The following is a 16,874-nucleotide window of genomic DNA, read 5'->3' as shown; positions in this document are numbered from 1 at the left end:
AAAACCAACAGCCTTATTTATATAAAAAAATTTAATGAAAAACAAATATGTAACACATTAACAAACGACGATCACTGAATTATAGGCTCCTGACTTTGGACAGACATATACATAAATAATGTGACGGGGATTCCGAATCTCCCCCTAATCTTGGACAGTGGTACATGTATAACAGAACATCATACGAACGAACTATAAAAATCAGTCAAGAAAGGCTTAACTCATCAGATTGCTCATTGATATATCAATAGCATTGAAAATTTCATTTGATATGTCTGATTTCATTTTATTCACATCATCAGATCTTACACTTAGTATATGTTTTCATCATGAACATTACTATTTGGTTGATTATGTAGGGAATCACTGAAGCATAACTGGAGAAGTCGTCCACCCCCACTTATTGTCCCAGCTGACCTGAGAATCTGTCCCTCTATAACCATTAACGTCATACAACAATTACTTTTCCATTGTGGCATCATATTTTGTATTAAAACATCAAATTTTTACATGGAATATTTGTGATGTACATGGTCAGTTTTTAATGGCGGACATACACATATACATATTGTAGCAATAAGGTGTATTCAAAGCAAAATAATTAATATTGAATCAACTCAATGGATAGAAGCATACTGGTAAGTCATTTTGTTTCCACGCAGCATCTGCATAGAGTGATGAGATGTAAATCAGGAGATCAATCACTGGTTTTAGAAGTCAAGAATTTTTATATTTTACTTATTTGGGTAGATACATGTAACACAACATGTATCTTGTCATAATACATGTACCTTGGCGCTCAGTGTTCTTCATGAAAACTATCACACTGATTTTAAATCATTATAAGAAAGCACAGTGTACATGTATAAGCAAACATTTCAGAAGGCAGAGTCTTTTATAGGCTGACTGCAATAGTCTGTATATTAAAAGCTTGTGAACTTCCTTATTATTTCAAACATTTTAATAGATGTCTCCCAAATTTGGTGTATTTCTATTAGATTTTTTCAAAGTCATTTTCATTTATTTTTCAACCCGGCCCAGAAATGTGTAATACACATGTATAGCTGATTTAGAGAAAGGCCACCTGGGTCACCTCTAACAAAGGTTATATTTATTGTCAATGCAAACATTTTACCTGTTCAACACCAAATGCTGTCAAGCTTAGGGCCCCTGGCCATGGCCCTTTTTTCATAATTCATTTTACATGTATATCTCCTTTGAATTTGTTTGCTTATTTGTTCTATGGTCTATCTATATTCCACATTTTCATGGTCCCACAAAAATGTTTAAAAGAAATACATTTTACTATTTTCCAGATTCTCATGTGATAGCCGTACCTTTTTGGTCACTATTTATGTGTTGCGTTTAAATATGAATTGTAACACTTTACAGTGACTGAACAGGTAAAACAAATACTTCTCAAGAAACAGAAAAAAGAAGACTACTTGGAACAGCACCAGATTACATGTATGTATGAATAAAAACTCAGATCAGAATAGCATGAAGGATATTATATGTCCTTGTGAATAAGCAAGGAAAGCTTTTAATAATACATATAGTGCCTATTTTTTAATTTACTAGATTTTTCATTCATTATCTGTGTAAATTTTAACATTATTTGTCATAAATTAAATTTATATCTAGCTTTACTCAAACTTTCAGTGGTGGATCCAGAAATTTTCATAATCAGAACCAAATGACTGCCTAAGAAGGGGCCAACTCCAGTCATGCCTCAGTGATTCCCTATAAAAACAACATTTTTTTTCCTACAAAAGGGGTGTCCCAGGCACCCAGAAAAACCCTCTAACTCAACCTCTGACTTTAATTTAATATGACAAGTGTTTCATTCACCAAAATACTGGTGCGTTTCTGTGATAAATATCATGCACAATTTTATAAATGAGAGAGGAAAGAAGATTCACATGTGGTGTACCTGCACATGACAACTGCCCATTTTTTTTTATCACAACAAATCAACTAATCATGCTGATACTGACATTACCAGAGAGTACCGGTACACATCAAATGAAAAATCACAAAAACCTGATACATATTATCAGATATTACAGAATAAAATATGTTTTAAATTTATTACAAAAAAATGTGTTCTCAATCTTGAAGATAGACATTACTGGATCTCATATACATATAAGTACAAAAGACAAGTGTCTATTCAAGTCACAATTTATAAAAGTAAACTATTAAAGGTTGTAGTTTGGTCTTCAACGCAAAGCTTGGTTCACACCAAACAACAATTTTATATAGTCCATATCAATCATGACAATGGCGTTTGGGGTTAAACATGTTTTCGTAGGTAAATATTAAATAATATTGTCATTTTTTCATGAGAGTGTTATAGTCTATAGAGTATTACTTCCTGTTTGGTGGAATAGTGAAATAGAAGTCAATATGTTCTTGCTCTATCCTATGTTGCTTTGAAGGTGTCATGATTGTCATCCTTAGCTTAAGCAATGTGTTACTGTAATTTGAATTTCAAAATTACTGAGCGACGTTTTTCGAAGCACTGGTCAACTCCACCATAGCGAATCACATGACTTTGACAATCAGTAAATTATGGCGAAAAAAATCTTTTTAAGTAAAGAATTGTCGCATAAAAATTAAATAATAGAGTACACAGGAAATGGCCAAGTTCGCATAGTCTAGTATGATTTATCATTTAAAAAAAACCCAAGCAAAAGGGGGGATGCGGCGTACGCCCTCTACGCCCCTCTCTGGATCTGCCACTGCCTTCTGTTGTTGTCCATTTTGTCAAGTAGTTATCCTCAAAAGTACATTTACGTTATATGGTATTTTTATCAAGTTGATTATAGACACCGAATACATTGTATTATAATATCATTCCCCATTTCCATTCTCACTTTTATAAAGTCTCCTTCCATTATAACACAGGTCCACCAATAATACAACAAAAATGACATATTAGTACAAAAAAGCACTATGTTTTCATATTGCTTGAAGTGCAATATTCCAATAAAAATAAACTACTCACAAACCACTGATCTCAATATAATCAGCTAAAATACGGCAAGCTTTTTAGAAAAGCTATTACTTGTTAATAAAGAATAGTTGATAAATTGAGTTTATTTTTTTGTACCCTCAATTTGTTAACTGTTCGTTGAAACAATGACGGGTGTATCTTTAAAATTATTTTTTCATATAGACATAACATATGATAAATTGTTCCCGCTTCACATACATTTTTTAATTATAAATACTATTATAGTCATACCTAGATGAAGTCAAACGTAAAAAAGTTAAAAAAAGACTTCTTTTCATTAATAAAAATTATTTATACAAATTTCTACCTCTTTCATCTTTTATCAGCGTAGAACATGAAGATATAGTTTTTATTATGTATTCAGTTGTAAAGGTGAAAAAGGCTTGTTTGCAAATTTTCATATTTTTTTTTACTTTGACCATGGGATAAAAAAAACAGTATCGTTTTCCCTCGAAGTTTAAATGGTTTAGGCAACGATTCTGTGATTTATCGGAAAGCTAATTTCATGGATCGTTCTCAACATTGTTTCAAAAATGTTATAGTTGTAACTCGATTTTTTTATTCTTTCCATTCTCTTGTTAGACCGTGCTATTTTTTTTACAATGATAAGGAATATTAAATATTGAAGGCCCACGATAATCTGTAAAAGTTGACATCTGTTCTTATGGAAGTTTGTTATTTATATTGTAAAATGTAAAGTGCATGACAAAATATGAAGTCTTTTAACTCGACAAAAAGCTTCATATTTCGAATCACAGCTGTTATTGTACAATATGAATATGCAGAAACACTAATTATCGGTATATAAATACATTGCATCAATATTTAATAAGGATTCATTTTGCAAACAACAATCGGATGTTGTTAGAAACTTATTTATTTACACAACAATACGTCAAATATATGGCTGCTTGTGATTTAAAAGTTGTTATTTTATAAGATTAATATCATTGCTAAAGGGGCTTATATGTAGGACTTATTTTAATGTAAATAAAGTTCATTCACAAAACAATTTTCACACTTGATGAAAATAAAATTGTGCTTGCTTTTTCTTTTTTTTACCTTTTACGGCGTGTTAAACAATGTTTTAAGTAAGATATAAGCCTCTAACAGTCCATTCTGTATAAAATAACAGGTCTCTGACCTGCGGACTCAGACCTGTTCAATATTTTAAAGAATGGACTGTTATAGGCTTGTATCCCTTACATAAAAATTGAAAGATTGCTGCTCATAAGGAATCTATTCAACCAATGGCTCAAATGGGGAAGTTGAAATTATCCCTTCGTAAATTGTCAGGACGCTATCACGAGTTGGTTGCCGTTATGAAATATCCGTTTCACTGATGATATCGGATATGTTCCTTATGTCGTAACTACAATCCCGTTCCTTTTTTTAAGAATGTGACCTCTCGGATTAGACTATTCACCGGGTCTGTAAAAACATGAGTAACCCGGCGTGTGCTACATGTGAGGCAGGATCCGCTGTTCTTTGTTTGTCTTTTCCTTATTTTTAGCCATGGCGTTGTCATTCTATTTTTAATTTATGAGTTTGACTGTCCCTCTGGTATATTTCGCCACTCATTTAGAGTAATATGAAATATAAATAATAGACCTGCAAGATTATGTAAGAGAAAAAATTGACACAAAAACAATTGACATAAAGAAGTCAGTGTTATGTCTTCAACAGTGAACAGTCTGAAGTCGCCCTGAGCAATTTAAAGCAGATCTGTAGTTTTACTAAAACGAATCATTGATTTGTCTATTCCAGCAGATTCCCCATATTTAGAACTTATAAATTATGTCTTACAAAAAAATAGCGACGAACTAACGGTATAAAACACAATATTGACTTACAGTGTACTGATAACACCAACCTAGTTTCAAATACAATATGTTAGTTTTGGTCATTTAATTATTTACTATGCTGGATCTAAAATAGAGTCTACAGTGTACTCCTTGAAAATGAAGATGAAGTTTGCATGAATGACAATTAATTTTTTCATATGGAGTTGTATTCCGGAAGTAGAAAAGGACCAACAGCTATATCGTGTGGTGAATACACTTATCTATGGTAATATAGATAGATATCAAGAGAATTTTTGTTCTTTTTTCACGTCCCCTTATTGAGACATGCAACTAGGTTGAGAGTATTAGTTCTAGCTGATACTGTACTGATGTGATTATTTTCTTTTCTTTATAAAGCTGATGTACGTTCTTTTCATAACTTATATAAATATGTAATATCCAGCCATAAACACAACTCAAATTCTGATTTATAAAATTGAGAATGAAAACGGGGAACGTGTCAAAGAGACAACAACCCGATCAAAGAGCAGATAACAGCCTAGGGCCACCAATGGGTACTTCAAAGCTGCGAAAAAAAAAATCCCTCACCTGGAGTTGGTCTCAAGCTGGCCCATAAAAATGTCTGTTTAGAACTAGATATATAAACTAAAAAACATAGACGATGCAGGATGTCGGACAGCAAGACTTTAAAACCACATAGATGTAGGTCTTCAGAACCAGGCTTTGTAACATTCAAACCCAATCCTTTAAAAACAAAAATAAATAAAGAAAACGATATGATATGATTTAGAACAATTTCCAATAATATGTTCTTGACTCAGGACATGCATATTAAAATGTGATGAGGTTACGCAAGTAATGTGCCAAATTGCAAATCATAAGCTCAAACACATCAAACGAATTGATAACATAGTTCTGACTTGATACAGGCATTTTCGTATGTAAATAATGAAGATAAAACCTGGTTTTATAGCTAGATGAATAAATCGCTTTGATGACAGTCGCAAATAATTCCATTATATTGACAACGGTGTGAACAATGCCATTAGACATAATATGTATACATGTCAAAAATAGGGATACAACAATCAACATAGTGTTATAATCTTAATCAATATAAAAACAAATAAATATGTCAACGAAGATACACAAACAGACAAAGCACATAAGCAAAAATTAAGACAAGAAAACAGCACTTAGCAATAGCTCAACGACACAACCACAGATTTCGACGCATTCTACCGTCTTCATTATCTAGCATAGTATACGGTTGACTTAATTATCAAAGATACTTGACTAATTACTTGATACCCCAGACGCGCGTTTTGTCTGGATAACACTCATTTGTGACGTTCAGATAAAAATATTAAGGAAGAAAAACAAATGTAAAATTGAAGAGCATTGAGGACTCAAAATTACAAAACAGTTGTGCCAAATACATTTAGATAATTACTGCTTTGGATAAAAAAAACATACTATTTCGAATAATTCATATTTTGCAAACAGCCAATTTATAAAAATGACCGTATAATTGTAGCAAACGGTATAACAAATGACACCTGAAAGTTCAACTATTGACATTCTTACAGCAGAACAGCAAGAGTCAATTTACACATTAAATTACAAGAGATATAATTACATATGCTGCTTCTATAAGTGACATTTATGTCACACAACGTTCGCAGTCATTTACACATTTTACAAAAAAGATGACATCTGAAGGTTTTTCCATCGCATGTTCTACGATTATTAGTATATTTAACAACGTCATTACCACTAACAACGTTAGAAGCAGGTGCTGCGACTCTAAAAAAATGTTCCAGGACTGCATCTACAGGAATGGCGCATCTTATAATTACAAAACATATCTTTAAACAGAAGTGGTGGCACGCAAAAATTAACTGACATATAAGCCACCACTATCACTTCTTTGATATGAATTATCATTGCTACGGCCATACTTGTAACTTAAATGTGATAAAAAAAATCTGAATTTTCGAAAAACTTACTAATTGATGTTTCTCTACCCCAGGAATACATAACTTGAGCTGTATTCACAGAATCAAAATATTCAAGGGTCTTTAACATCCTTTTTGGCTATTCTTATTTTCAATTTTAGCGTCACTGTTGAGTTTTTTTGTAGACGGTACGTCTCTGGTGTAAACATGTTAAGCCTGTATCTATGAGATGTTGAGTATATATGTTCCAGACCGTATGAGTATTTGGACCGTACGCGTACGGTCTGGACCATATGCGTACTTTTCCAAAATACGCATACGGTCCGACCGTACGCGTACGGTCTGACTTAAATTAAGAAGTTGGTCAAGTTTATTAGATTCAAATGTATATAACAGATCAACATAACTTGTATCTAAAATTAATATAAAAAGTTCAATGGTAAATGAAATAAAATCTTAATATTTTAACTATTTAAACAAATTACGCTCATTTTATCTGTCAATCTCCTGTATTTAGCATGTCAGTAGTTCATTAATTACAGCCTAGTATGCTCATTGAAATTGAGGTTATCGGAAGTAAACATAATGTGGGAGGAAAATTGATTTAGAATAATTTGGAATTTAAAAAAAAAATGCATATGTCAAGGAAGATGCATGAACAAAACATGTAAATGTAAAAAAAAATGACGTTCCTTGTGGTACTGAGCAAATGTCACCTTGGGCCAGAGTAACAAAATAAGATTCAGATAAACAGTTTAACAAATAGTTCGCTTATTCACTTTATCCATCTAATTGTAATAATAACAATTAGTATAACTAAAACTAAAGATTTTAATAAATGTTTGTTTAAATTTAACCCACATGATCCCAAAACATGCATGGTTATCTGGGCCGTACGCGTATACTCATACTGTCCGACCGTAAGCATATGGTTGGACCGTACAAGTAAACGCATACGGTCCGGACCGTACGCGTACGGTCCGAATACTCATATGGTCTGGAACATATATAATTTAAACAAATTTCCTTCACCCCAAAACATATTTTGAAATAGTGATTTTCAATAAGATATTGAAAGACATTGTAAGGTCAACATACGCAGCTGTGCATACAATATGTCAAGCTCTTGGAGTCTTGAAAGGCTGTAAATAAATGTAACTGAACATTAACACCCCATCCTTTAAAAACACAAAAAAAAAACCCACATAAAAACAAACAAATATGTCAACAAAGAAACAGAAAAAAAAGCGTAAAGTCAAAGCGCATCAACAAAAACAAGAGACAAGAAAACAACACTTTATCATAGCACAATGATAGGCTGACGGAATGTTTAAGTTAAACGAACAACCACAGATATGTACGCATCCAAGCGTCGTCATTATCTATCATATCGGACGGTATGACATAGTTCGGTATGACATAGTTTTTGAATGTTGTTAATTATTGTTAACACTGTATATTTCTTGAATCAATATCACAAAAAAGAAAATGAAAACAAAAACCCAAGAAATGTTCCCTCCTTTTGTTTTTATATCCAAATCATTGTGTATTTCAATGAGACTACATGAAATACCATTTTATTTTATCTTAGACAGGGATACATTCATACATTCTGTTAAGTCTTTTATTTCATAAAGGGTAAACAATAGGTTCGATTAGGCCCTAAAACAGCCTCTGTTTCGAGCGAAAATTTCAAAATTAGGATTCAAAAACAACATCTTAATGACTGAAAGCCAATAAAATGACTAGAAATTATAAATATATTTTTGTTGATCTTTTTATGTTTCATTTACATGTTTCATTCACAGATAGAAGTAAATTGGATTTTTCCCAAATTTTCAATAATTGCAGATACATTTACATTGATTTACTACACAATAAAAAACGAACGTCAACAAACATGAGCTTTTTACATCCTGTTTGTTAAAACCATGATAACATTTTACATGTTTTAATAATCGGGACCAATTTGCCCTTATCGAACTTACTTCATTAATTAAACAGTCCATTCACATAATCTTTAAATTATCTTATGGATATTCGCTACTCAGTTTGAGATAACAAGCTTTAAAAAAAACAAAAAAGAAAGACTGTTATTAAATGATAGTATATAAATACCGGAACAAGAATGCAGAAAAAACTGAAGGGTCTATGTGCTTGTTTTCGGAATATAAGACATTGCAAATTAGGCAGGAAGTGATTCTCTTTAAATTTGCAAGAGATTATTTTTTCGAACTCTATTTTTCTTTCAAAAGCTATAAAAAACAAGGATTTTATTATGTTTTCAAACATGGTTTGTTAAACTATATGTAATATGATTAGGGGTTACATTTTTAATGGCACCACATGGATAAAACCAAAGGATTTCGAATATATAACACGTTACGGTATTTAAAAACGTTTCTACTACGTTTAAGCCCTTTCGTATAATTTTAGACGGTTAAAAACATATATCCTCCTGATCAACTTACATTTATACTGGTAGTTTAAAAAAAGATAAGGTTGAAAAGTTTAAATTTCTAAGAAAAAAGTCAGATAACTAGAAATGGCTCCAGAAAATGTCAGTGTTGTCCTTTTCACTTCCTCATTTTTAAAACTGCATCATAATACATCTCTCCGACTGTGCGAAAAAAAAATCGAAGATGCTGGCTTTGTAAACATATTCTTCCAAACCAGCTGATCCATCACTGATGAAAACTAAACATTTTTGTTTCAATTTACCACTTCTCTCAAATCTAAGGGTACGTATACAACATGCAAACAAATATCAACAAATATCAAGCAGGAGAGGTCTGTTATTCTAAATTCTAAATTTGCATCTTTGGTGTATAAAAAAGATTTCGTCAGTTTTTTACTTTCAAGTATTAAAGCATCGATCGTCAAATATGTACCGTTGTTGTATAAGAGATATAAGTATCAAAATAAATACACGATTGACATTTAAAAAAATGATAAACTTCATATATTAAAGATATAACAGACAATGAATCTATCATAATTTATAATGAATTTTGTATTCAGGAACCAACAGATTCATTTGTATGTCCTGAAAGATAAATCAGCGGGACTAAGACAAAGGCAAATGATCACAGAAACTATCATCATATATATATTTATCATTCAGATAAACACTTGATAAAAAAAGAAGTAGTGGCAAGATTTCACATGAGAAAACTCTCCACCAGAAAACAACTGCCGCAGAGGGTTAACAACTTTAGATCGGTTCAGGGTCTCCAACAATCGCATATTGACTAATAAAAATCCACGCACCTACATCTTCTGTTTATGTTAAACTATTTGTTATGTTATTTAGAATACACAGAAAACATATTAAAGTCATTTCATAATTTAATTCACTTTTAAAGGGGAGTGAATCATGAAAAAAAATGATGAAGACAAAAGCCGAAAGATTATAAGTACTAGGACCGAATCCTTACTCTGACAGATGTGTTTCAGTTTTAGTTTGTAACCGGGATTTTTTTTCTCTCAATCGATTTATGACTTTTGAACAGCGGTATATTACTGCTGCCTTTCCTTACTATCTTACGGACGATCAAAATTGTTGATGTCAATTATTTAGAATTACATTAAAATAGATTTGGCAGATGTTGGTTTTAAACTTTCATTTATTAGTACAGACCCACATGATCAGTGAAGTCTATTGTTATAATGTTTTTGTGGTCAAACCATTTAAAGTACATAGACTTGATACTATACGTAGTTTAATATGATTTTTAACAAACACGCAAGGATTCAATGAACAAAAAATGGCATTTGATTTTGCAGTAATTTATTCAACTCTTATTAAAACACAATACATAGGTGTTAACATTTATCATATGATTCGACATTTAAAGTATGTTATTTAACGTCGATTGCACATCTCTTACGTATAAAACAGATAATATTATTTTCTCGTCTTAAATGTCAGCTTAAGGAAAAATATATATAAAGGCAATCCTCATGTGAAAAAGTAACGATCTCATATATAATTGTAGAATTCTGCTTTTCAAACTACTAAAGTTGGGTATTTCTATGAGTAACGTTGCAAGAAACTTCCTTGCATATGAATGTATAATGAGTTTATTTTCTAACTGATTTTTATTTTCTTGTAAACAATAGCTGACCGATATTCAAATCTTTTAATACCATATACCAAAAAAGGTTAACACAATTTTTATGAGTGACAAGAACTCTGAAACCGCTTAATTGATTGTCTGGTGTTATGCACTCATCAACAGGTATGCGGTTCCGCACTCGTAACTGAGCAGAACGTCAACATAAAAAATAAAAATACAACAATGTACAATTGTTAACTTTACAGATCAGCAGCCGGTTGTACGAAAGTGTCATTAGCTTAATGAGTCATTAAGGCTTAATGATGCATTAAGTTGTTAATGTAACATTAGTTAATGAGTCCATTAAAATGTGTTGCACGAAGCACAATGTTGTTGCTCATTAACTAATGAACATTTAATGAAGGGTGCGTCATTAAACTATCATTAAATATTGGTTTTCCCCTAAATATTTCCCACAATTTTCTAAGTTGTAAACATCCGTCGTCTGCAAAGTTATCATCAGCAACTATGTCGATGCCTGCTGGTGCCTCTAAAACCACACATAAATAAATTTAAATGAACTGAAATAACCTTGATCATGGAACTGGTACAGCAAAACAAACAATAAACTTAATTTAAACCAATTGAGATCAACTGAAATAACACGGAACAGCAAATAATTTCATTATCAAATAACAAATTAAAGTCTAGTGACGGTACCAGTTCCGTGGCAGGTGAAAAGAAGCGTTTGGAATAAAAGCAAATTACCGAAATGGTTTACCCTTAAGGTGGTCTTAGGTGTGTGTCGCAGATCAAGAACAGAAATTCAAAAAACAAAATGGCCCAACTTGCATCTAGTGGCAAAAAAGGCATTTACGGAAAAGGCCCGTGACCACTAGAAAACTATCGGTGGTCCACCATAAAAACCTTTGACGAAACACAACTTGTAGAGAAAATAGTGGATACCTACAAGGATTGCCCTAGTTGCGGAACCGTAGCTCATATGTCCGTATGTTATCATTTGACCATTTCGGCGGACCATAGAGCTACGGATTTTTTTTCTATTTCAAAACGTTCAGAATTGTTTCCCAAAAATTTATTGTTCATAATCCATGCAAAGCTTGTTAATATATAGTTCGTTTAGTTATGGTCCGCAAATAGCAAAAAAAATAACACAAGGACTTTAAAGTATATGGGCTACGATTCCGCAGCTAAGATTGCCGAGTTTTGGGATGGAAATCTGACTGAGGAGTGGAAATTAAATGAAATGAATTGATGCAATATTGAAAAGGATTCTAGTCTTGCTACAACGGGATGTGCTTACATGAGAAACAAATAAGAAATATGTTTGCATAATTTTCCGATTTGTAAATATTTACACATGAAGCGCAACAGATCTGCTAACCCTTCCTGCCCGAGAACATAGGATCAAGCATGATTATTTTTTAGTGGGATTGGTGTTGCTCAGTCTTACGGTTCTGTATTGTTTTGTGAACTGATTTGTTTTTTCAACGAGTTTTTTTTTTTATTGCCATGGCACTGCATGTAAGTAACAGTAATTATAACCAACGTAAAAAAGTTGCAAAGGTTATAATGTTGTTTGACCGTCCGTCTGTCCGTCAGTCCCGTTCTCGTCATCGCACTTCCTCTTAAACCACGCAACCGAATTTTATAAAATATTGTATACCGTATGAAGAAGTGTATATGTGCATATTAACAGGAATTTATAATTCGTTTTTTTGGGATTTATTCCCCTTTGAACTTATTGGCTTCATTATACTACTACAACAGTTTGTTATCACAACTGAATTTTATGAAACTTTTTAGTTGATGAGAAAATCATTTGTAAAAGTGCATATCCACAAGAAAAAAATATCAGTTGACGTTTGTAGAGTTAGAGGAATCTAGTGAGATTTTGTTTGTCCAGTTACAACGTGGGGGCGCTTGGTATGTGCGCGGGCTCACACAGGTTGTTTATTTAGTGCCTGTTTGGGGCTTGCTATTCCAGTGCACGGTTATCTGTTTGTTGTCTCACATCTTTGTAATTCAAATTGCTTATGGTTTCAGTAGAATTAGCTAACTCTAGTCTTATAAACCCTGGTAAAAAATAAATAGTTGGACTGTAACTTGCTGGTGATATAAATATAAGAAGATGTAGTATGCCTACCATCAGAGGCTAATTTAGCCCCCTTTGCTCCTTTTGGGAAAAAAATTTGGTTGCTTATTTAGTAAATCACTGAAGCGTGACTGAAGTGGACCCCCTCTTAGGCAGTCAGTGGGCCCCCACTTATGAAAAATTCTAGATCTGCCACTGACCAAATAAACAACTCTCCATTAGAGACCAAAATTAAAAATGACGGGAGTTGTACACCCACCCCCCTCAAAATAAAAAAAATAAAAAATATTTCGCTTAGTCCGAGATTGTTTTTTTTTTTCAATATACAATAGCAGAGGTCATTACATTTTCTTGTCTGTTGTTCAATCCGTTCGTCCGGCCTTGAACAGATTCCAGCTTTGGCCATGGTCAAGGGGGGTTTTGTCTCGCCTGACTTCAGTTGAAGAAAGACATATTTCAGAAGGTATAGTATTTGAATTCTTTATCAATTGTACAAAGATGTCTTGTGTTATGAATATTCCACAAGAAATATGACTTTTTTTTATATAATTCAGTGAACTTTTTTGTTATATTGATATTCTCGTATTATAGGTACTAGGACAAAAACATCTGGTATGTATGCAACTTGTAAAGTCCTCATTTTTTTTATTTTGTCGTATTATGTAAAAAATAGTACACAGATAGTAGAACTATATTTGGTATATGGAATACTATATATCAATATAATATATTAGGTGGGTATGTATGGCTGTCTGGCAGGTGTTATTTGACCGTGACCTTATTTTCAACAATGACCAGATCCCATACCGCAATGTCAGCTATAAAAGGTCCAGAAATGACAAATGTAACACATTTCAAACAAGTCGTGTTTCCATGTTATGATCTTCTATTTTGTATGCTGAATACAGATTTGAATCCAGTTTTTCGGTTCAATGAACTTCAAAATGAGATTGCTAAAATAATAATGTTTTGATGATCAAGTCAAGGTTTTGGGCGAGGGTACATGTAGTTTATTATGATGTTGAAGTGAAAGCAACAAATGATCACTCTGATCTTTGTGCTGTGAACACATTTCCTTGTTTCTATAGATCTTGGTTAGGCTCGTTGGACATGCACCAGTGGAAACATATGTATACCAGAAATCGTCGACTTTGGGCGGCACAATCACAGGCACTTGTCTCAGAAACAAAAATCATTTTATAGCTCTTTAAAAAAATTTCGGAGACAAGTGCCTGTTGGCACAATTCATCAGTAAAAAATCATTGTGTACAGCGCATATATATACATACAAATAACAAATTTACAAATCAAGATTTTGTTTTGATTCTCAGTGTTTAATAAGATGTGTATCCAGACCAAAATTTACCCAAAATCCCTGTCTTCTCTATTAAATACAGTAAAGCGGGCCCTCTTGAATTCGTGTTATATCACAAAATGAAATAACACAATAACGTCAAAAGTTTTTCAGTTAGAGTTGGTCATGCAAATCGTTTTTCTTTTTCTTATTGGTAAATATAGATAATGAAAATAATACATGTATAAGGAGGAGAATAATTATTTATTTTAGTACAACATGAATAAACAAATAAATACATGTCACGTTTAAAATACAAAATAATCAGCCAGTCAAATAGACTTGGGATGCACATACTGAAAATAATACATGTATTCTTATCGGATGATCAGTGGTTGAAGTCTGTTTATGTGATTCATATTATGTGTTTCTCGTTTTTATATAGATTATAGACCGTTTTTTTCCCCGTTTGAATGGTTTTACACAAGTCAATGTTGGGCCCCTGTACACTTGCTGTTCGGTGTTAGCCAAGGCTTCGGCGTTAAAGCCCATACCTTGACCTATACTGGTTTACTTTTAAATTGTTACTTAGCAGAATGGAGAGGGTTTTTTCAATGGTACTCATACCAAATCTTCATATATTACATGTATGTATGATGATGGTATCTTAATCTAAATCATTCCCGGAGAAAAAATGACCATGGAATCGAAAAGTACTAGTACAATGTATATGATTTATCTGCTTTGGAATGCATTTTTACCGATTTCGAGATTGAAATGGACAACTCCAAAGCAGATGGACATGCAATTATTAGTTTTTTCTATTGGGTGCGATTCCCATGCCCAACGCAAGTCCTAAAAAGGCGGTCATACGTCAAAGCAATCTCGGGCGAGCATTATGTATGTTGCTTGTAATGTTATATCATTTGATAAAATATGTGTATTTTCTTTTTTTATCGAGTTGATACCCCGTGCTTGATACAGGCAGGTGCGTGTTACAATGAGGTTTACAAATTCAATTGAAGAAACCGGATCTGGACCAAGATAGTGCCCGTAATCGCTTCCATTCTAATTATTATATGACGTCATTTAGTAAACAAGGGATTCCAGTATAACAGTAAACAGTATTTTGACATGTGGAAATGAACTTGTAGGCCAACTGTTTGAGCATGTTATCTGTTGGTTGCTTGCTGTAATTTGTCTCTAAATAACTTACATATGAAGCGTATGTTTTCTTTGCTAAATCTGTACCAACTTCTATTAAACTTCTTCGTCGTGCATTTAATCTTAATGGTCAACCCGTTCTCTATCAACGCGGTCATGTTTTTGGGTCCAAGTTGGGGCAAACAAAATATTGGCTGCCATATTTTATTGCTAATGAACGCTTAATGATGCCCCCTGTGCATCATTAAATAAATTGATTTTTAATGACACTTTAATGAACTTTTACTTCATTAAACTTTTTGTACAACAGACTTAATGACACATTAGTTAATGACACTTTAATGAGCCATTAAATTTAATGAAACGTTCGTACAACCGGCTGCAGGGCTGTTATGCTTAAAACTACTTTTAAAAGTTAAGATTTGTTCCGAAACTGACGGTTTTTTAACATATCCTCCACAAAAGTAGTACTACGATTGAATTTCTTATCTTGAGTTTTATGGATATAAGCATAGACGATTATTCTGTAATTCCAACACCTAAGACTTTTGTTTTAATAGTTGCCTATTAGGTGATATAAGGATGATTAATTATTTCTTATTTTTCAAAATGACTACCGAAAAAAGGAGTGCAATAAAAATTAAAATATTTAAGATCTTCTTTAGTTAAAGCATGTGTTCGCGATTCCTAGTTTTTAGTTTTTTTTATGTGTCTTATAGATTTTTTTTTTTACTTTCTTTTACGCCGTGGTATTGATTGTTTTTCTGTGACTTATGTATTTGATTGTCCCCTTTATTATCGGACGTAGACCTTTCGGCCACAATTATAGATAGTGTTAATGATAATGTAAAACTCAAGAGAGTAAAGAGTTCACTTATCCATGTTTATTGACACATATGCATTTCTGATGTTTGTTAGCACATTATTCAAACCTATATAATAGATAATATGCAATTACTCTAAAGTGTTAATTTTGAGACACAAAGTGAGATATTTCTTGTGCGTTTATTGCTACTTGTCCAATAAATGAGGCTTTTGATTGACTAATTTGAATATTTTACAACTTGTAAAGCAAGATATTTTTTTTAAAGTTGATAATACAGTACCGGTTTTAAACATGGTTTAGGCTGTACGGTAATCTGCAGTTATTTGCCTGTACGCTATTGTGATTCTTGTAGATAATTGTCTTAACAGCTTTCATACCAGATTTCCCTTTTTTTTTTTACTTACGAAGGTCACGGTCGTTACATTCTAGATAGAGTTCATGCAAGATATCTACTAGTAAAATGCAAAGAAGCTAAAATTATCCTTTAACTTTGCGTTTTCTATTTTAACATGTTAGCTCTTTCAACGTCGGGTCATTATCGTGCTATGTTGATGTTATCTATCCAAATACATGTACACTAAAAAAACAATTTTGGGAATACGAACAATAAAATTACCCATATTCCTTTAAATTC

This window comes from Mytilus trossulus, chromosome 13 (assembly GCF_036588685.1).
Source record: "Mytilus trossulus isolate FHL-02 chromosome 13, PNRI_Mtr1.1.1.hap1, whole genome shotgun sequence".
In the NCBI taxonomy this organism is placed as follows: Eukaryota; Metazoa; Mollusca; class Bivalvia; order Mytilida; family Mytilidae; genus Mytilus; species Mytilus trossulus.
Note: the sequence above shows the minus strand (reverse complement) of the source record.